Genomic DNA, 22,976 nt, shown 5'->3' with positions numbered 1-22,976 from the left:
ACCCCTCCCCCCCCCCCCCCCCCCCCACACACACACACACACACACACACACACACACACACACCAGCTTTCAAGAATGACCTCTACTCAGGCTTGACAGGACTTTAGTCCCTGCACAGTCCAGCAGCTGCCTGTAATTCAGTTCAGTGTGTTTTCATGAAGCCCCTACTCTGTGTAAAGTACTCTGGTCAGTGCTGAGGAAACAAGAATGAATGAGACATCTTCTTTGGCCTGTAGTTCAAATCCTCACTGAAAAGAACAGACATATTGCCAAGTTAAGGAGGACACCTCGCCAGATGATTTTCAAATCCAGGGTGTGGGAAATGGCATATTTTCCCTGCTTCTGGCTCCCTTTGAGTCCTAGTTCAAGAATCACCTCCTCTGGGGATCCCAGCTCCCGCCTCCTGTGTGAGGAAGGTGAGGCAGGCATCAGAAGCCTGATTTCTCACTGGGAAAGGGAGAAAAGTTGAAGGGCTTTGAGAAAGAGACTTCAAACTATGAGGAACTGGGGTGGGAACACTTTCAGGTAGGAGAACCCTGTCTTTAGGATACAGAAATCTTTCCACATTCCATTTTAAAACTCCAAGACCTTTCAGGAGAACTATTTCAGTTTTTCTAACCGGTTAATCCTAAAAGGTAAGCAGGACTCATTGTTATCAATTTACAACTGAGAAAATAGGCTTGGTGAGGGGAAGGCTTTTCCCAGGTCCACACAGGAAGACATGGTAGGGCCTGAAGATGAATTGGGTCTGTGCCCAGCACCCCAAAGTTGTTTCCCCAGTGGATTCCTGGAGCTTCCCTAAATGTCAAGTTTGATCGAAGTTTGTTTTTCTTTTATTTAAAAAATAATTAAACATTTTTCATATAAATTAATTTTAATTTGACCAGAAAGGGGCAGAGAGAGAGAGAGAGAGAGAAAGTGAGAAAGCAAGCCACCAAGTCCAGTTCTCGAACTGAGGTCAGCCATGTGGGAGTCCAGTGCCCTTAACCACATCACCTGCCAGCATCGAAAGGATGACTTTTTATAAGTAAATAGCTCTGTCTGTGGATCTGAAAGAAGAAAGTAGGTGGTTATATCTGAAGAGGTCCTGAGGGCTCAGCTGGGCTGTCAGCTCAGGGGAGGGTGCTATATGGGTGTAAGGTGCTGAGGGCAGGAAAGGGGAGGAGCTCAAGGAGTTTGGCCTGAGTGCAGAGATTCCAACTCCCCTGGGGTCCTGGTTTTATAGGGTTGGCCTAAGGGTTATTTAGGGACAAAGTGCACAAATTCCCTGGGGCAGGGCTAGAACACAGTGTGCACACACTGCATGGTAGCCAGCTATAGTACTGGGAGATCAGCATTCATGAAGCAGGACACCCTCAACTTAGCACAGAATGGTTTGTCTATGGTCACCAAGCTGGATAATGACAGACCCAGGTGTTCTAAGTACAGGGTCAGTTCTCTGCCAGCTCCCTGTCCCAGGCAGATCCGGCCTTCCAGGCAATCATGACATGGAATGCCACCAGCCTGGGTGCTATTTCTCTGTTCACTGACTGCTAAGTTTGCACCATGAAAAAGAAACTCCCCATCTCTACTGTCCATGAAGCATCAACCAGAGAAAATTTCCAATACTGCCTTGGATAGCAAGCAGCATCTCAGAGGTTCCGGCAAAGAAAGAAGTAGTTCCATTGGTTGCCAAAAGAAAAAAATTATCCCCAAGCCAGAAACTTGAATGCTTAGCTGCCTAGTCTACCTGCATCCAGCACCATGAGGCTATCATATTTTTGAGCACTTAACAGCCATGCCTTGCAGTAATCAGAGCTTCATCCAATCAACACTTAGGAAATGTTTACTATGGACACCTGACCTGGTTATCAGATACAAAGAGAACAGCTACAGGTCCCACTTAACCATCTTGAAATGTAATCATAGCCTTGCCACTCACAGGCAGTTGACAAGTTCCTTGAGAACAAAGATATGTCTTCTCCCTCATGGGCATGTTCTCAGGCCTCAGCACCATCCTGGGCATCAAGCAGTAGATGCAGGGCCTTGGCTGCCAAGTTCCAGGCCATCTGTTTGCAAGGTCAGTGTTCTCATATTGGATATCAGTGTTGGAGGTCAGCAGGTGGCATGGTGATTAAGGCACTAGACTCCCAAATGGCTAACCATAGTTTGAGTCCCAGACCTGGCAGCTTGAAATCACTCTGGGCACATGTGTGTGCATGCCCAAAATTCTGAGATGAGAATGAAAGAGAAGGGACTGTGATAAGGCCATCCCCACTTTCCCTCTTTCTGTCACTATCTGTCTCTCTTCAGTGAGCACACTTGCCCTATAGCAAAACTGAGAAGTGTCATTCTCCTCCCTTCCCTGCAGGATGGAAGGTAGGACTGAGATGAGGGCCATAGCTGTGAATCAATAGCAGTCAAATGAAACCTGCAAGGCCAAGCTAGAATTAAGATTTCCTTTCACTTTGTGTCAGGCTGCAGGCTTTCAGGGGAGAGTTTCTTCATGTTTTAATCTTTTTTAAAAAAATTACTTAGCTTCTATACATATATTGGGCAATCTGTTAGGTACATTTACAAACATTATTTTTCTTAACTCTCACAACCCTCTGATGGGAAAGACAGAAATATTCCTATTTTGTAGACATGAAATAAAGGCCCAGAAAGATTAAGTGATCTGTCCAATGTTACATCATAAAAAGGCAGATGGAGATTCTCATTTGTATCTCCATGCTTTGCTGTGACACTCATTGCATTTCATTTGTGCAACCTTCCTTCACCAAATACAGATGCAAATACATACAGATTAACATAGCCCCTAACAACTGAAGACCAATCAATCCTACTCAAAGATAAATTACTAATGCTGAACTATCTCCATAGTTACGTTATTCATGGCAAACCTTCTGCATACACCAGGGATAGTAGAATCAAGAGGTTAAGAGCACAAGATTTTGATGAGGCTGTTTCCATCTACCCTTGGCAAAATTACCAACCTCCCTGTGCCTCAGTTTTCTTTTTAATAAAATGAGACAATAACAGCTCCATCTGCCTCATAGATTTGTGGTAATTATTGAATTAATCAATACAGGCAAACAAAGAGAAACAATGCTTTTGGACGTGGTTTGACTTATTAATTAAATGTCAGAGATTGTTACCATGCACCATAAAGTGCCTGGCCTGGCATTTTATGCTCGTCATTAGCTCTACTTCTTCCAACAACCCTGCAGAGTAGGTAACATCACCCTCACTTTGTAGAAGATGATGCTAATACCCTGAAAGTTTAAATTATATGTCAAAGATGGAATAACTGGAAAAAGAGGTAGAATCCTTTTGGCCTGTCTGTGCTAGTGACCACAGTTTCAAAGAATCAAGCTGTGATGTGTTCTCGAGTTCCATCACCAGCAGAACAAGACACCATGCTCGTGTGAAAACACTAGATGGAGTGAGAGCTTGGACCCATGTCATCCTGAACCCTCCAGCAAAGGTCATGGCTGATATCCATTCTTTACATTTTTGCTCTTCAGACATTTCATCTCATTGGGGCTTCTTTCACACATATGAATAATTTTTATCACACTTAAAATTCACACCTGGTGTATGTGCTTGTGTGCCCAAGATCCTGAGAGGAGAATAGAGAAGGGAGTGTGATGTGGCCATCTCCTCTGGGGGGCAGGGGGGTGGTGATTTCTAGCTTTCTGTCTCTCTGTCTCTCTCTGTCTCTCCAGCATGGACACACACCCTACAGTAAAAATCTTTCTTAAAAAAAAAAATCACTATTCTTCCAGATCCAGCAAAAAAAGAATTTGGGAAGAATTTTCCGAGATTCTCTGCTTTCTCTGATTGTTTTCTTTGAAGCCTCAGAGAGTTTGAACACTTTGGCTCAAAAATACTCCCAATACATACTCACATTAATATGCTTTCTAGTCACCCAACATTTATTCTCCATTAATAACAAAAAGTCAGCAAACTCCATTCGGTGTGCTCACCTGAACATCTGGAACTAAAAGCATATCAAATGCATTCATTTTAATGTGCACATTTCAAGTGATGGATTTATGGCTATCTATCTTGTAATGCCTCAAGAGTTTCAATCTGGTCCTTGTCAAAAATACAACCTTTGGAAATTGTTTTCAAACACCTGCTACCTTTCTCCAGGCACATCATCATCATCATCAAAATAATGACTATTGAGTTCCTATCCTACCAGCTCTTTTCTTGAGATATAATTTACATGCAATAAAATTTACTTTGCAAATCACAGAGGGAGGCTAATATTGACAAATCAATCCATAAACATTTTCACCCCAAAATGTTCCCCATGCCCATTGGCCCAATGCCCTTCACCAACTCCCTGACTCTCACAACCACTGATCTGGTTCCTGTCACTATGGTTTTGACATTTCTAGAATATAACCTACATGGAATCTTACCGAATATGGTCTTTTATGTATGGCTTCTTTTGTTTATCATAATGCTTCTGAAGCTTATCTTTGTTAGACCCACAAGTTCTTAATCCTTACTAGGCTTCAGAATGATGAGACATCTAAAAATTATTCAAATATGCAGCCTTGTCCCCCTCCCTCCTCCCATAAAATCAAGTTCAACTTGTCTAGAGTGAAGTACAATCTTATTCTAAATGCTCTCTTGGTGAGATAGCATAGGAGAAAATTTGGATAACCTTGAGTCTGCTGATGACTTTTAAGATACAATACCAAAGATCCGATCCAGGAAAGAAGGAATTGATAAGCTAGACTTTATCAAAACTAAAATTTTCTGCTTTATAAAAGATATTGTCAAGAGAATAAAAAGACAAGCCACAGATTGATAAAAATATTTGAAAAAGACATATATATTATTTTGGTTTTGTTTTTGTTTTTATTTTTCATTTGCTATAGGGCATGTGTGCTCGCCAAAGACAGACAGAGAGAGAAAGCGAGAAATCAAGCCACCAGGTCCAGTACTCAATCTGTGGTCAGCCATGTGGAAGTCCAGCACCTCAACGACCATGCCACTTACTGGTCCCATAAAGAATTCTGAAACTCAACAATAAGAAAACAAAGAACCTGACTGAAAATGAACTAAAGGCCTTAATAGAAATTTTTGCCAAAAATGTCATATAAATGACAGATAAGCAAACAAAAAAATGCTGAACAAGATGTTTCATTAGGGAACCACAGATCGAAACAACAGTGAAAAATTACATGCCAATCAGAATGGCCAAAATCCAGAACACTGACAACGTGAAATGTTGGTGAAGATGTAGAGAGACAGGAACTCCCATTTATTGCTGGTATCATGCAAAATAGCATAGCCTTTTCAGAAACCTCTTTCAATCAGTTTCTCACAAAGTTAAATATAATTTCCAGTAATCATATTCCTTGGTATCTACTTCTCAAAACACCAAAAACATCCGCACTGAAATCTGCACATAGACGTTGATGGAAACTTTAGTATAATTACCAAATTTGAAGTAACCGAGATGTACTGCAGTAAGAGAACGGATAAATAAACCTTGGTATATCCAAATAGAATATTATTTAACACTAAAAATAAATGAGCTATGAAACCATGAAGACATGGAAGAAACATAAATGCATATTACTAAGTAAAAGAAACTAATCTGAAAATGTTACACACTGTAAAATTTCACCTGTATGACATTCTGGAACAGGCAAAATTACAGAGACAGCAAAAAGATCAGTAGTTGATAGGAGTTAAGAGGGGAAGGATGAATAAGCAGAATATTTAGGATTTTAAGGGCAGTGAAATTATGCAATATGATGGTACACTGGTAGATACATGTCATTATACATTTGTCTCAACAAATAAAATATAAAACACCAAGAATGGACCTTACTGTGACCTGTAGACTCCGGGTGATAATGACATGTCAGTGCAGGTTCATCAGCTGTAACAAAAGTCCACACTGTTTGGGAATGTTGATAACAGGAGATCAGAGAGTTTATAGGAAATCTCTGTATTTTCTGCCTAAGTTTGTTGAGTCTAAAAGTACTTTCAAAATGGTATATTTAAAAACAAAAACATGGGACTGTATGATGGTTACATCACTAGACTGCCTCACAGCCAACTAAAGTTCGAGTCCTGAACTCAGAGGCTTGGAAATCATGCCAGATGTGTGTGCGTATGTGTGTGCATGCCTAAGATCCTGAAAGGAGAATGGAGGAGAAGGGATGATGAAGTGGCCATACCACCTGAGAGGTGATTTCTCACTTTCTGTCTCTGTCTCTCTGGTGAGCACACATGCCCTACAGCAAAAATCTAAAATAATAATAATAATAAAATAAAAACAAAACCCCAGGCATCTGGTTCAAGAACCAGCAATCTATTATATAACATACTGTTTTACTATCCTCACCAGAACTTGAAAAGTGCTATTATCCAATAGATAAGTAAAGAAAATAAGCCTTTAAAGAGTTAAAGGTCTTGCCCAAGACCACAGAAGATGTGCTTAGAAAAGTGAGATTCAAACCCAAGTCTGACTCTTGGTGCAGCATTCCCTTCTTCTCTGTCTTATCTGAGGCCAAGGAGAGGATCTCTCACTGTGACAAGAAGTTGGAGGTGCACTCAGATGAGGCTATGGAACATTTTTACTTTAAGAAAACTAGCTCCTGTTATTTGGCTCGAGGTGGGTGGAAAGCATCTAAACAATTTTCAGAGCATAACTATGCTTCATGCTTCAATGGTATAAAAATGGCTGAGTAGAAATCTACTAAACTTTCAGGAGGAAAAAAAAAATCACCTTTGGGCTCAGAACAAGCCTGATAAATTCCAGCCCAAAGGGTGAGTTGAAGAATGCTAAAGGTTCCTGAAAGACAGACTCGTCATAAAAACGGCTCGGCAATGATAACTGTAGTAAAGCTGGCGCTGTCAGACAAGCAGCCTGGTCTCAGAGGTCAGATTGGCTGGGAGAAAAATTAAAAGCTCCCTCCAGCCTTTGTTAACCGGGCCTGTCAGAAAAGTTTCTCCCTGTTGCTTACTGAGCTCTATAGGAAACAGACAGAGACTGTTTCTCAGAAAGAATACCGAGTTCTCTAGGCAATTTAGAATGAAGAGTAGTTCCTTTTTAGTTAACTAGCAACCCAAGGAACCATATTTTCAAAGCACTTTCCAATTCTTTAAAATTAGAAATGCTATCATCCCTAACCACCTTTGCGCTTGTGCGTAGTCAGTGCACATCTATGTGCTGAGAATACAGTTGTACGTTTGGCCTTTTTGTATGTGACACTACACGTCAGATGGTATACTAGGACTTTTGTTTTGTTTTGTTTTAACCAGATGAATGTCAACAAATTTCTATTTCATAAGTGAATAATCTCATCTTTTTTAAGGGTTTTTCCATAGGGCACATATCCTTGCCAAAAAGAGACAGAGAGAGGGAAAGTGAGAAATCACTCCACCCCACCACCGCACCCACCCCAAAGGTGGCCACATAGTAATACCTTCTCCTCTGTTCTTCTCAGGATTCGGGGCATGCATGCAAAATACACTCGGTGTGATTCCAAGCTATCTGGCCTGGGACTCAAACCATGGTAATTCATGTGAGAGTCCAGGGCCTTAACTACCACGCCATCTGCTGGTTTGAATAATCTCATCTTGATTGACTCATATGGTGGTTGCTGAGTGGCTTAAACAACAGAAATTTGTTCCATTGTTCTGGAAGTAGAAGCCTAAGATCAAGACACTGGTAATGTTCTTCCTCCTAAGACTTGAGAGAGACCTCCTAGCTCTCCCCAGGTTTGGGTTGCTGGCCTTCATTGGCATCATTGGCTTCTGCTCTCTCCCTTAAACAATTTTTTCTCTAGACACATCCTTGTCTCCAAATTTCCCCCTTTTGTAAGCATACCAGTCACATTTGATTAGGGGCCCACCCTAACTAAGTTTGATCCAAACTTAACTAAGTGTATCTGCAAATACCTATTTCTAAACAAGGTCACCTCTGAAGTTCTGAGTATTAGGATTTCAACATAGAAATTAGGGGTGAGTGTTCAAAGTTAAACCCCTAATCAGCTGGGACTGTCTTTCAACCAATTTCCCAGGTAAGCTAATTGACCTGGTTAGACAATACTAACTTACAGTGGAGGTATCACCCTTTGATAAACCTATCCCCATTACAGAAGAAATTCACACACACACACACACACACACACACACACACACACATGCACGCATACACACAGCACTTTTCCTCTTTATCCCTTCTTACTCCCCAAATACCTCATCTTTGTTTCACTAAATCCTTTTTTTCAGATAAAAGAAGAAAAAGAGAATATTTAGGGTGCAGTGTTTTTTTTATGGAAGGTTATTATGAAGAGAGAACACCAAGGATCATCTTTACTAACTTCCCACTGGGGACGACAGTAAAAGCCAGAGATTATATTTACCAAGAAAGTGGTTTGTATTAGATAATGTTCAGGTCTATGGAAGTTTGCTCTTGTCCTTAAAAGTGTTTGCTATCCCAAACACCAAATAAAATTGAACATTGGTAAATAACATGTTCTTCTGTGTGACAAATTCAAGGAAATGGCATCGACTGCTTCAGCCACTTGACTTACAGTCAATTTTCTTGGAAAAAGGCACAGCCAAAAGCCAGAATATACTGCGTGCATGTAAAACAGCATTGAGATGTCATGGGCTTAATGTCAAAAAGGAAGAAAAGAGAAAGTAATTCACAATGGTTATTAAGAGTATTATAAATATTTTCTCTAAGTGAAAAATAGGGCCTTTTTAAGCTAAAGTTAAGTTTCTAGACAAGAAGAAATGTAAAAAGAGTATCTGCAAATCAAGCCATCTTCTTGTATTCGATATGTTAAAAACCTTGTGTTTTGTCTAAAAAAGACAATTATCTCTATGAGGGGTGGGGAGTGAAGGAGATATAAGATGGGATCCTGGGCCATTTATAATCCATTCTTCACAAAGTTAGAGTGATCTTTGAAAATGTAAATCACTTCATGTCACCCTCCAACACTTTTCAAGTGTTTCCAATTTCTCTAAGAATAAAGTCCAACGCTCTTAATGAACTTGAACTGCCTGCTTTTCCAACCCCTCCAGTGGATGGATATGAGCAAAGCTTCATAATTGTGTAGCCCTTAAGAGAACAATGTCAGAGACCAAGAGGTTCTATTGAATATAGAACTGATAATATAAGACTAAACTGTCGTTACGAAAGAAATATCCAACAGCACCAGCTCCATAGCACATCAGGTAAGTACTGACATCTTGGGAGCTGGATCTCACATGGCCAATCACTGTTAAATCTCAGCCCCGTGTCTTGAAAAACACACTGGGTGTGTGTAATGCATGCCCAAAATTCTGACTGAAAGGAAAAATGGAGGAAAATGTATTGTGACCACACCCCATTAGGGAATGGTTTCTGTCTCTTTCTGAAGAGTACCTGTGCCCTCTAGCAACAAAAACTGAAAGAAGGAAGGAAATCTGAAAATGATTCTTTGAGACCTCCATGCTTTTCCCAGTTCATTTGCCAAGACCAGGGCCAGGGAAAGGCAAGGGAAGAGAGGTGCCCAAAGTATACCCATTAAGGAGATTCTCATCCTCTGGTTCAAGTGCCTCCTTATTTTTTTTTTTAATTATTCATTTAATTTTTTATTTATTCATTCATTTTATTTTAATTTGACCAGAGAGAGACATACAGAGAGAGAGAGAGAGAGAAACTGAGAAAGCAAGTCACCAGGTCTGGGACTCAAACTGTGGTTGGCCATGTGGGAGTGGCAGTGCCTTAACCACCATGCCACCTGCTGATCCCTTAGATTTTGCATGTCTCTCTGACCTGACCCCAGCCTCAGCTCCATCACACATAATGGAGAACCTATAGTCAATTTCACTTGATTCAAACCTACTGCCCCATTATGACCCCATCTAGCTTCTGATGTGCCTTGGCCAACCTTTGGAAAGGGAACAGAGATAAATGAGGACCAGAGTTTGACCTGACAATCTTGTGATCTAATAAGGGATATCATGCAATTAGTTTAAGCTCAGGGGACCATACAACTCCTCTAACAATAGTATCACTGGTATATGGAGGTGACGAAGGGTAGGAGGAGCTCCTTAGAGTTTTGGGTGGCTTCCTGGAGGACACCACAGCTGGGAAGGACACTGAGGGATGAGCAAGAATTTGATAGGTGGAAGTTGATTCTAGCAGCAAGAAGAATGTGAGAAAATGCATTAGAAAGAAAAAAAGACAGAGTATAAGGTAAAATTGTGTCCCAAATGTGAAGGAAAAAGTTGAAAAGGCATTTTGTTCTCAGCTTGCACACGTCTGGGTGTCAGGAAAGCCAACTCGGCACATCAAGGCTGATACTTTCCCTGTCATTTTTGTTCTAATTAGTTCAGGAGCTATAGTCACATCTTAATTGTCCTCTTCTGCCTGTGTTAATAATGGGACTGTCTATTAGCTGCTATCAAAGATGATGCTCTTCCATATCAACCATTGGTACTGTTCTCAGGGTTAACTCCATCACATATACAAAAGAAGAGTCTCCTCATCCAGACCTAATGAGACCTGCAAAGAAAGGTGCTGAGCTTCAACTCACAGGCCAGGGGATTCAATGCACTAATTAGAATGCAGGGTTGCCAGGCCACCCAGTTTCCAAAGACAAGAGATGCCAAAAAGTCAATGAGGCTAAAAGTTCAACTTGGCAAGTGGAACAAAGAGTGGGGCTCTCAGGCGGAGGCTCCACAACAGCACCTGCCAGCCAGCCAGGCAGTTCCCACTGGGAGAGAGACGAAATGCTTTCTGATGGTTGCCTGTAACTCATAATAACATAATTTTATTCTTAGAAGCAATTTCCATTACCGGCCCTGTTTATTATCACATTATTTTCTCAATAGCAGCAATAAACACCCTAAACTCTCCCTGTTTGCTCACATTTTTATTACTGTTCACAGTCGTCAGGAAAGGGTAAGCTGTGAAGAATGTGCTCATTATCTAGAAACCCTGTGAGGCAGTGTCACTATCAGCCTCCAGAGTGGTAGGAGCCTGAGGCCGGCCTCGGGGCCAGAGTAAACACTCAGGGCAGGGCAGTGGGGCCCCTGTTGATATGCAGTGAGGCTCTTACTGAGGAATTTGGTTCAGTTTCTTCACTGGTGGCTTTGACCTAGCAAAAATTATGTAAACACATACCAGAAGCAAATATTTGAGCATGACAAAAGAGTGTTTTTCAAACTATAGGTCATGGCCTTCCAGTGTTATGGAACAAATTTAATGAGTCATGAAAGGCATTTTGTAAATAGAAGACTAGGACAGAAAACAGAATATATAGCAGTATAGGCATGATTAAGAAAGACTTCATTTTAGTTGTGTGTGTGTGTGTGCCTGTGTGCAGACACAGGAGGGTGTGTGTATCTCCATTGATCCATGATAATTTCTTACAATGGGCTGATGTCAATAATGTTAGAGAAACACAACTGATAATTCATGCCTTCAAAGAAAGTGGGTAAATGAAAGAAAAAGAGCAATTGGCTTTAGAGTTGGAGAAAACTGAGTTTGGATCCTGGTCTCCACAGTTACTAGCTGTGTGACTTTGGGCTTATTACTTAGTACTTCAGCTCTGCCACAGAGCATGCGAATAAAACCCCTGCTTTGCCAGAGTTCTTGTGAGTATGCTTGGGCGCATGTGCCCAGCAGCAAGGATAGAGGGCCTGAAATCAGGACCTGCAGTTGTCTACCCAGCTCAGTGATTGATTAACCATGACTGAGCAAGCTTGTCATCTCTCCTGGCATCAATCTCATCCTCTGTAACATGTGGGTGATGACACCTACCTTGAGGTTCATTGTGAGGATTAATAAGATTAGAAGGTAGGAATGTGCTTTGTGAATGGAAAGTGCTTTAGAATGTGAGGGCTTGTTATCTTTACTTAATCTGATGTTGAAAGATAGGAAGTGCTATTCCTAGTGAACACATGCTCCTACACAGAGGCTACTGACTAGGGCCATGCCAAGTGTAGAGCCCGTGCTCCTGTGGTAGGCATATCAGATGAGTTTCAGGGCTGCAGACAGAACAGAATTTTGATGACTCTCCCTGAGCCCTACTATCTCCTGTAAAGATTTTCAAGGAGTTTAGATGTGGTCCTGACACTCCAGTTGATCAGGAGAATGAGAGTTTTCCACAAGGAGATAAACTGGAAGACAAGTAGAGAGGCAGCCCTGAGACCCTTTTCTGAATGTGTCAGGTTATCCAATGACAAATTATTCTCTCTGAAGAATCTAGACTTTAAAAAATATTCTAGTCTTATTTCCACTGTGCGATACAATGATAGTTCCAAGTCTTGCTGAGTGTCAGGGCCATTTATACAATACAGTCATTTCGATATGAAGATTCCAGGTTCACTCCATGGAAAAACTATGCCAATTGAACTGACATGGCACCTAATAGTATAACCAGTCACACTCAGCTCTAGAGCCTTTGCCTGAAGAAATGAGAAAACGTAGCCATCCTGAGATTTTGATTAATTTTCTAGAGGAAGAGAGGACATTTTCTTACAAGGTAGTCCTCATATTGGAGAACTTAGTATTCTTGAGAATTTCTCCAGAAAATTGGAAAGCATGAAAAATCTTGGGCCTCAGCTCCCAGATTTATGCTGAGTTTGGGCAAGGACTCTGCAGTACACACATGTCCGCACTCTATGACTGAAACTGACTGACTAAAGGATGTACAAACACAAGAGATGGGTGTGATTTCCAGATACGGTGTGTGTAGAGGAGTGGGGCCTGGGAAAGGACATTTGGAGGAGGGATATGGAGACAGAGGGGGAGGTAGTGGTAGATACTTTGATCAACTAGATTGGGGAGAAATGTTCACATATTGAAATGTTCAGTTTGTAAGTTAAATAATGTGATTAAAGTTATAAATAAATAAATACATACATACATACATAAAATGAAGCAGAAACTAGATCTTTAAACACCAGAAACTACTGACAAATCTCTTTGCCTTTCTGAGCCTGCTTTTCCAGCTCCAAATTGGAGCAATTCTATTCCCTGCAAGTCCCCTTTTGCAGCACTGTTGTGGGGGCTGAAAGAGAATAGAAATCCGCACCTTGTTAAAGGCTATCTATTATGTTTATTGAGGTTAACCAGATAGGTGCGAAAATGAGCAAGAAAACACAAGAGCAATTGATCCAAACAATATCCTCAAGAGATAAGAAGAAACCACAATTTCCCCCCAAAACAAACAAGATAATGAACAGATCAAGCCAAGTTTATATAGTTTGTCATTTATTTAGCTGTGTGATTCTTTTTTATTTCCCAATTTTCTCTAGAAATTTATTGGACATTATTAATACAGGATCTGAGTAAGGTAAAAAATAGTTACTTTTTTTTAAATTTGCCCTGATCTTCCATTTCTCTTAAAACTCTCTAAATGTTTTTTGTCAAAGCCAGTATCTTGATAGAGAACCAAGGATCTGAGATGGAACCTCCATCACATTAATAGAAAATTTAAGTTATTGAGTGCATATTTTTTTCTCATTCTCATTCAGATAAATGACATGGCTTCTGGTAGGAGAGACAGTGGTCTCCATACAACCCCAAAGTTATTGTGTATTAGTGTTCACATATAAGTTTTGTTTTCTTTCCCTCTCAATTTTTATTCATTTAGCAAGCACCAAGTTCCTACTATGCATCTAAAAGATGCTCAATAAATATTAGACGAAGGGAAAAAAATCATAAATTCAGTAGTCACTTCAGAATTTGAAAAAATGTGTAAATCTTCATGCTCTTGCTTTTTCCATTCTTGGCCCCATCTCTGCTCACATGCTAAAAACTCATGAACTTAAGCACAATATGATATGGCCTGTGACTACTGCAAACCTTCATTCCATGAAAAGGACATGTTTCAAAACAGGTACTTAGTCCTCTGTCTAGTAACACCCTAGGAGGTCTTCAGCTTCAACTGAGGATATGCCACAGTGATGACACCTGCTATGGAAGATACAAGACCTCTAAGTCCAGTGATTGAACTTACAGATCCCAGCCAGTCCAAAGTGTTCAGGATGTCACCTAAGTTCTTCCCTGTGTCTAGTAGCAGAGGAGGATGCCATTTCAGAGATTAGAAGAGGAGGAAAAAGGACTGGAGCCATTCTGTTTCTTCATCAGCAATGCTATACCCATGAGGCTTCTCGGATGATGATTTCTCCCTCTACCCTGTCATGTACAACCTGCTCCATCCACAGGGAGACTTCATACAGATCCTGGATCAGGATCAGCAGGAGAGGAGTAGTAGTGGCAGGCAGCCCACATTCGCCATTTCTATTTGTTGATGCCAGAAACAAGATCCATGCTCCTCACCCACAGGATGGTGTCACAGATGACATAAATCACACGGTTCAGGGGGGCTACCATCAGGCATAAGTGGGGTACCAATTTGGTGGCACGAACGCTCTGCTTGGATGCCTGGATAGCATGCATCACATTGCCAAGTGTGAACCATTGATGGCCAGTGCTCACACTGGACTCCAGTTTCTTGAGCTTCATTACCACCTGCTCTTTGCCAGCTTTTGGCTCTAACAAATGTCTAAGCAACATGCATGTGTACCAAATGCCTCTGAAAAGTCAATTCCGGCCCTGAGTCTAGTTAGTGAAACCAGTGAAGTCGTCCAGGACATCCAGCCCAAAGTCACAGGTTTCATCAGGCTCAGCTATGGACCCTTTGGGGTTTTACCAAATCCCCCAGGGAGAATTTGAACCCTGGAATTCTCCAAGGAGTGGTTATCTCTTTTCTCTGCTAGGAGTGGGTGCCAGCTATGTGATTCTCACTGAATTTGTCCCCTTTTTTTTTCATTTTTGGACTGATGTGATAGTGCTTATTTTCAAGGATAGGCAAAAATAGTATATTTATATCCTACATAAAGGTATATAAATTTGGATATAAAGGGAGAAATCCTTCAGACGTGTGAACTGTTGCTGACAAAATGCATGAGAGCCAAGGACTCAATCTAGTAGGATAATGATTTGGGTAAATCTGGAACACCCTGAAACCCAGAGTCAGACTACCAGAGCTAGAAGGCACTTAAATCTGCTTATATGCAAGAGAACCGAGACCCAGGTAAGGTCATACCACTGAGGTTACAAAATGCACCTTGTATGTCTCTACAAACAATCACTGATTGTTTCATTGTGTCAAGTCCTGATAATGGACATTTATTAGATGTCCATCATATTCTCTGAGTGTACATTTGGTATTGAAGAATGAGTAGGCTATGGTCCTTGTTTTAAAGGACCTCATTGTCTAAGTAAGAGGTAAGAAAAATAAGGAAATCCAAAGGTAACAACTCGAGGTACTCAGGCAACCCACAAATCAGAGAAGAAAGTCTATGTACTAAAGATGCCTGGTGGGCAGAGGCAAGCCTATGTCTAGGCAGGACCTCAAAGTGTACAACTGGACAAGAGCTAGGGAGCCATACCAGTCGTACCAGCCAGGCAGAAACAACCCAGGACTTCTCAGGGCACAGGGCAATGAGAGAACAGGGTCTCCAGAGACCAGGACACATTAAGGAAGGAATGGCTGGAGAAAAGACCAGTTAAGTTATGAGAAGCCTTAAACACTAAGCTAAAGAACTCAGATTGCATGGGGAGCTCTTGAAGGTTTTTGAGCAAATAAACAAGCATTATTATAAGTTCATGAAATGAGAGAGCCAAAAGGAATCCCAGAAGTGTTTCTCAAGCTTTACAGTATTGAAAAACCTGAGGTCCTTGCAGATTTGGATTCAGTTGTCAAGGGTGGGATCTGACATGCTCGCTTTATTTATTTATTTATTTTTTTAATTAATTAATTTATTTTTTTTGCTATAGGGTGCGTGTGCTCACCAGAAAGACAGAGAGAAACAGAGAGCTAGAAAGTTAGAAATCACGCCACAGGGGGGGATGGCCACACTGCAATCCCTTCTCCTCCATTCTCCCCTCGGGATCTTGGGCACACAGGCTCACGCACCCAGTGTGAGTTTAAGCCACTGGGTCTGGGACTCGAACCTCAGTCAACTACATGGGAGTCCAGCAACATAGCCATTACACTAACTGTTGGTCCCACATGTTGTATTTCTGACAAGATCTTAGGTTATGTGATTCTGCTGGCCTGTGGGCCATACATTGAGTAGATTTCTGTTCTGGCTACATATTAGCATCACCCTGAGTTTCACAAAAACTGTCAAGGCCTATGCCCTACACTGAAATGAATAAAATGAAAATACTTGGGGAAACATAGACATTGATCATGTTAAATGCTCTTTGGTTATTCCAATGTATAACCAGAGCTGAGATCCTAATTCCAGGTCATCCTCCTCATTGAAAAAAAAAAAAAAGAGAGCCAGGTTAAGATGGAAACCCACACAAGAACATTCCTTTTAGGGGAAACAGAAAGAGGCCCATGTCTCCTGGTCCAACTCAGAGCCTCCCAGCTGTACCCCGTGGCCTCTTATGCAGCACACTCTATTAAGAAATTGTTCCAAAAAATAGCAGGAACTACCAATCTAATTTTGGATATTTTTCTAGCAATGATTTTGGTGGCATTCTACAAGGTTAGTCTTGTGTATTGGTCTTTAATCTTTTTGATGAATGAGTGAAGGGAAGCCCCTAAGAACTCCCTTTCCCAGTATGGCAGCTCCATGCTCTTATAACAAAGTGTATGGGAAGTTTAATAAGAAAAACTGGTAATGTGTTACCAGTATGCTTCACTGGATAGAAATTGGACTCCACGATCACAGTGGAAATAATTTAAAATTTAAATTTGTTGGTTACTGTGGTTTTTATTTAGAAAAGATAAAAGTAAAAAATTGCCAGTTTGATTTGTTTTGCTCTCAGTCTCCAGAGGAAGCACTACCTGGAGAAGACCACCTGACTAGAGTTCCTCCTGGATTTTACCATTCACTTTACTGTGGGCAAGAAATTACAGCTTTCTCATTGGTGAAATAAAGGGATACATAGAACAAGATGGTCCCTATTTTTTCTACTCAACTTCTGTGATTATTAATAAAATATAATGCAATGTGGGGGCAGGGAAGAATGAGGAGGAGTAACAATTTAAATTAAAAAGAAAATAAAGCCAACGCAGTAATGAATTAAAAGGTAGGCAAAAATGAGAGAAAGTGGAATTTCAGTTCTGGTAGAGACACACTGTTTATTGCTTTCCCAATATCCAATTTCCTTTTCTTTCTCATGATCAGAATTCCAGCTACATTACCAGATGGTAATGGCCCTAGCTAAAGACTACATTTCCCAAACACTCTGAGTTACATATGACCATGTGACACAATTCTGGACAGTAAGACATGGGCGGCAGTCTCCTAAAAATATCCAAGAAATTCTATTTCCCCAATTTAGATGTGGTCTCTTTCCTTTTTAGTTTCTTATTTCTTCTTCCTGCATAAAACACATTTGTGAATTTCCAATCCATGGTATCTTCAGAAGCTTTCAAGTAGTTACTATCTACTAATATCCACTAATGCATAAAAACCCAGTAAACATACAACTAAATTATTACTGTCAAAATTACTGTGACAGTGCTACAAAGATCGTTCATCAATATCTCCTGGCCAACTAATTCACTAATAATCACTAGCTCAGTGATTCATCAAATAACCAATTTGTTAATTGCTTCATTTTTAAAAGTTTCTATTAACCAATATAAAATTGATAGCGGTTTTAGTTTCTTTAAAAATGGTGAATGTTAAGTGTAATTTGAGGTTGCAATTTCGACTGTAGAGTGGGTCACAAATGTTATATATTTTATAAATGAAGCGTAGGCATCTCTCCCTGAGTATTTTCAACCCATGTTAGTACCACTTCTACTGAGTTGATTTACTGATTTGCTTTCATGACTGAGAGAAAATGGGTGGTACCATAGTACACCAAGATTGGGATTACATCAATTATCAATTATCTACATATATCACAAACTCACCAAATCAGGACATACACACACATCTTAGACAAACATACACTCTCAAGTCAACTACACAGCCACGAATTGCTTAATAAGGCTGACAAATGTATCTTATGACACCATAGAGTGTGTATGAAGAATAGGCCCTCCAGAAGTAACTCAATTATTCTTAATTTTTTATGATATATAAATCATACAATACCTATAGAAATAGTGATAGAAACACAGGACATTACTACATAGCATATAGCAATCATTTAGAGATGAGAAATGCTGTGGAGTTTTACTCCATATCATGAATGATTTAGGCTACTCAGGAATAAAGAGCAGCCTGTGTTTGCAAAGGCCTGGATATGTATGTGTCTGAGTGATGCCCACATAGAACAAGGAGTGAAGTCACTTGTGCAAAATTATTCTCAAGTACAAAATCCTGCTACATGAAACTCTTCACTATCTTCCCTACTAAAGAGAGCAAATCTGTGTACTGAAAGGAGTAGGGAGAGCAGAAGATGGGATTTTAAATGTGCTTAGAGAGAGTTCATCCATTCATATAAAAATCTTTGTGTTCATTATGCTATGCTTTAAAATGAAATGCAAAATTCACAATATGTAATGCCAGAAATGCACCAAAAATAGGGCCAGCTTCAGTAAAACAGAAATAATTGTGAAAATTTTCTAAATGTTTTTTTGTTTGGTTTGTTTGTTTGTTTGTTTGTTTTTGAGCTGAGTAAGTATTAGGTCCTGCAGCAAATTGCTGTGTTGGACATTTGCTATGTAAAATTGGAGTTAGGTCAACTAGAGGGAGGAAAAGCCCAAAATAAATAAGTTAACTATTCAGTAAGTAGTCTATGACTGATTGTTAGTGAACTAATCTAGGACTTCTCAGACCTTGTAATTAGCATTATTAACAGATTATTATTTTTATGATTTCTTATTTACATTTAGTTATCGTACATCTTTTTTAGTCTACAATATGATGTTCAAAGCATTCATGCAGTGACAAATCAAAGACATTATATTATTGGATATAGACTGCCTAGGTTATTAACAATGTCATGGTTTTTAAATAATTATTCATGGATGAAAAAGAAAAGCTATTATTTGATGCATGTGGTGCTTAGGCTTCCAGGTAACTAATATTTTATTGTGTCCTTAACATTATCTTAACAATTCTAAGTTATGTTGAAAGCCCTTAACTAAAAATTAGCTTTCTCCTTTCATTGTTCAGCTCCTGTAAATGATCTCCAGTGTATTACACTTTATTCTTGTTCCACATTTCCTACATTGGAATTGTGATTTCACTTTATGAGGTATTTACTAACAACATAAAGATTTGTGTTTATATCTACAAATGTTTCAAGTTCACACTTTAATGTCATAGTGTTATAATCTACACTTACTTAAACATGATCTTTGAAAGCTTGGTCAAGTTACTTCAAAGGGGCCTTGTAGGTTTCAGCCTCTTTCTACATATGTACACTGACTGGGATTCTCGCTTTGGGGTGTGTGTGTGTATGTATATATAGGAGAATACAATGGTACATCACTTTCTTTCTGATAGGAAGAATACTGTTACAATTAATACCAAACCAAAAATTAATTTCACAATGTACAAAACCAAAATTCACCACTTCCACTCTTTTAAATATTTAAACTCACTCCCTTTTGGCTACACCATTATGTAAATGCCAAGAAGGAGGAGATCAATAGCCATCACTCCTCTCTTTATACTCAGTACTTCAACTGCCCTGCAGATCTATCCTACGTCTTACTCCTTCAAAATTCTTGGGGTGCATCTTTCTAAATTTAATATCTAGATTGGTCATAGCCCTTCTTAAAAGAATCTGATAAATTCCATTTCCTACTGACTACAAAGATAGAAGGAAGGCTCTTCAAAATGGCAAAGAAAGGTCTGCCTAACCTGGTCTAGAAACCCTCTGAAGCCTCACACTTTAGCAACATGCTAATCTTATATTTCCCACCCACTTATTGCTGCCTCTGTGTCTTTGCCCAAGAGGGTTCCTATTCCTGAGATGGCCAATCCCACTCCTGAAGGATGCCTCATTATTCATTGGAGTTGAAGTCACCTCCTCAGCGGAACTTCTCAAAGCAGAGACTGATGCTCTTGTATCCTAAGTGTTTATACTCTAGGTAAGAGCAGCATCTGGATTGGAATTACAGCCACACAAACCATTTGATCTCTAACCCTCTCGACTGTGGTCTTTGAAACAAGGAAGAACATCCCACACAGTGCACTGTAACAATTAAATGATGATTCTCTCTCAAACATGTTTTCCCCATGTATTAGACTAAATCAGTTACCGTCCTAATGGTGTCCAATTCGTATCTTAGCACCTGTAGATTCTGGATTAAGATATCTAGTTTCTAAAGAATATTAGATGAGAAATTAATTTTAAGAACACTTGTAATCTCTGTCCTGCTGGCACAAGACTTAGCACATTCCTATTCTGACCATCTCGGCCTAAGGTTTTGCAGGCAGCATAATGCATGGTTGGTCATGCAGATGCTTCCTTGGAGGTCATGAGGAAACGTCTGTGGTTTTGCCATGTCCAAGTAGTGTGGGCTCTGGGATGGACATAAGCAGCCAGTGGCATTGGTTTAAGATCTCTCCCTCTAGGAAGGTGGTGCATAGATCCTGGCTACAATCTTCTCAGTGAAAAGAGTATGGTCTTTTGTGTACACAATGTACTTTGGACTTTCTGAAGCTGCAGCCAATGTGGCCAGGACCCTCTTGGGTACAAATATAAACTCAGTTCTTAAAATTAGCTTACCAGAAGCTAATTGTTTTATGTGGTTCGTTTTTATTCCTATTTATTTTTTTTTTTAATTTTACTTTGCCCTGTGTTGGTCACACAATGCTCTTTAAATGCTATCAACATTATTATAGATTAAAAACTCCTTGAAAGCAGAAAGTCCACCTTCTTTCATCTTTCTATTCCAGTAGAGTGCTTAACATAACACTTGGTACCCAGAAGGACCTCAATTAATACAGTTTAACAAATTATGCTTATAATGAGAAATTTAGAGTAATTTACAGTACATAGAGACCTTGTATCTTCATCTACTTAATTATCTTCAAAATAATATTATAATTTACCTTTTTGTTTTCTTCTGAAGATCCTGAGACTCAGGGGAAAAAGCACTACTGCTTGCCAAGGCTACAGAATGAATGGCAATGCCAAGATCAAACCTATTGTTTTACTTCATCTTTTTTTTTCTTTATCATTATTGTTCTGAATTTAAACTGAGTGCTCTTTTCACTCCACTGTGATTAGTTTCATTAATTAGCTAATTTGACCATGGCCCCGTTATTCAGAGGTAGGCATAGCCTAAAGAAAGTCTTTTGATTCTCTTCCCTCACAGGCAAGTCGATTAGAGTTTCCATCCACCTCAGAAAATCCCACATAACCATGATTCAGAGTTATAACTAATCCATAAACTGTACTAGAAGGAAGTGAAAGGAAACATAGAAGTCATTATCTGCAAAAAGAAACAGTCTGAAATCACTTCCATCAAGTACAATGTCTGTAATCTCAGCTGAATTTCTGGAAGAACATATGTAATTGGGTAGATAGTTTCCAAGAACAATCCAAGTTATAACACTTCCAGTGTTTAATATATAGGAGTGTGTTATTCTTTCAGTAAATCTTGACTGTATTAAAGTTTCCAGTGATGAATGGATACAATGAAAACATCTCTGAATGCCCCTTGTCATTTTTACTACTTACCTACTCAAAGGAGTTCCCGTCAAGTTATTATTCTGCAGTTAAAATATCCTCAGATACTAAAGGACCCCAAACCCATACTTCATTCTCAAGAACATTCTCATAATTTCGACACAAGCTTTTTATTAAATGTATAAAGGTGAAAATTTTATAAACCTCTAGAAAACCTTATGCCCATTTCTGCTCCCTGTGTATCCGAGGTGCCTTAGTTCTCTTCATGTGATGCCATTTAACATAATGAAACCATGTAAAAAGCGACCTGGATGATTTAAATATTTGTAAAGCCTCTTTTAAAAGGGAAAATGCATCCTTTAATGTATATACCCAGTGACCTTCTAAGAAGTGAAATAAGGACAGACAGCTCCTTTTGTTCTGAAGACCTGCCTCAGAAGAGCAAGCAGGACCACACCAATGTGAAATTGTAGGAGGTGTTTCTTCAGCTAATGAGTTTTTTTTCCCCCTCTCCTATTAGCATGTTAACAGTGTATGGATTCCAGATAATTGAGAGGCCTAGCCATAAGGTCAAGTCAAAACTGCCAATAAAGGAACAGACAACTTGATGAGAAATTATTCAACTGTCTTCAGGAGGGGATGGGAAAGGTGGTTACTCCTCAGATATCCCTCCCACAAGACACAGTCCAAGGACCTGAGATGAATCTTACGATCTTTTGGGGAGAAATCTGCAGCAGCTGCATAGGTCCCAGAAAAATCATTGAGAGAGACCATGTGTGCAAAAAACAGTTTTTATTGCAAAAGGCTCTTGGTTCTTTAGGTGTAGAAAAAGCTCTTTATAAATTATCAAACTACATGAATTAAAGATAATAATTATTATAATGGTGTTAAACTGAGACGACGTCCATACCCACCCACTTGAGTTCTTATAAACAAACCACAATCTTACTTGGGAGTTGGCTTCCTCTATTAATTAGTGAGTCAAAGCCAGTCACAGTAGCCATACTTCAGTCAGTCAGACAGCCCGCCCCTTAAACTGTGTACACACAGGCAAATACCAGCTGTACCCAATCCAGCTGCTTCTCTGCCTCATTTTCCTCACTTCCGTTTTCTTTCATCACTTTCTTTTTCCTTTCCATTAGAGTTATTAGAACATGCAACACCTCCTCTGGGTTCCTCAGAAGTCATTCTGGGGGCTGCCCAATTTGCGAATTGGTTTTTGCTCAGGTAAACTCTGCTAAATTAGATTTGTCTAAAGTCTTCCTTTTAACAATGGGAAGAATGTTTCTGCTTCCCGCCATTCTATTTTTCCTGTAGCTGAGAAAATACAGCCTCATATTTCTTCCTTCTCCCTGATGAGACTAGTGAAAGAGGAAAGCTCAC

At 39.8% G+C, this 22,976-nt stretch overlaps 1 pseudogene; it reads right to left on the bottom strand.

Moving 5' to 3' along the window:
- Nucleotides 1–13,890: 13,890 nt before the first annotated feature.
- Nucleotides 13,891–22,336, bottom strand: LOC102472032 (peroxisomal membrane protein 11A pseudogene; annotated as a pseudogene).
- Nucleotides 22,337–22,976: the final 640 nt, after the last annotated feature.

This window comes from Tupaia chinensis, unplaced genomic scaffold (assembly GCF_000334495.1).
Source record: "Tupaia chinensis unplaced genomic scaffold, TupChi_1.0 Scaffold000045_1, whole genome shotgun sequence".
Classification (NCBI taxonomy): Eukaryota; Metazoa; Chordata; class Mammalia; order Scandentia; family Tupaiidae; genus Tupaia; species Tupaia belangeri.
This window is presented reverse-complemented; position numbering and strand designations above follow the sequence as displayed.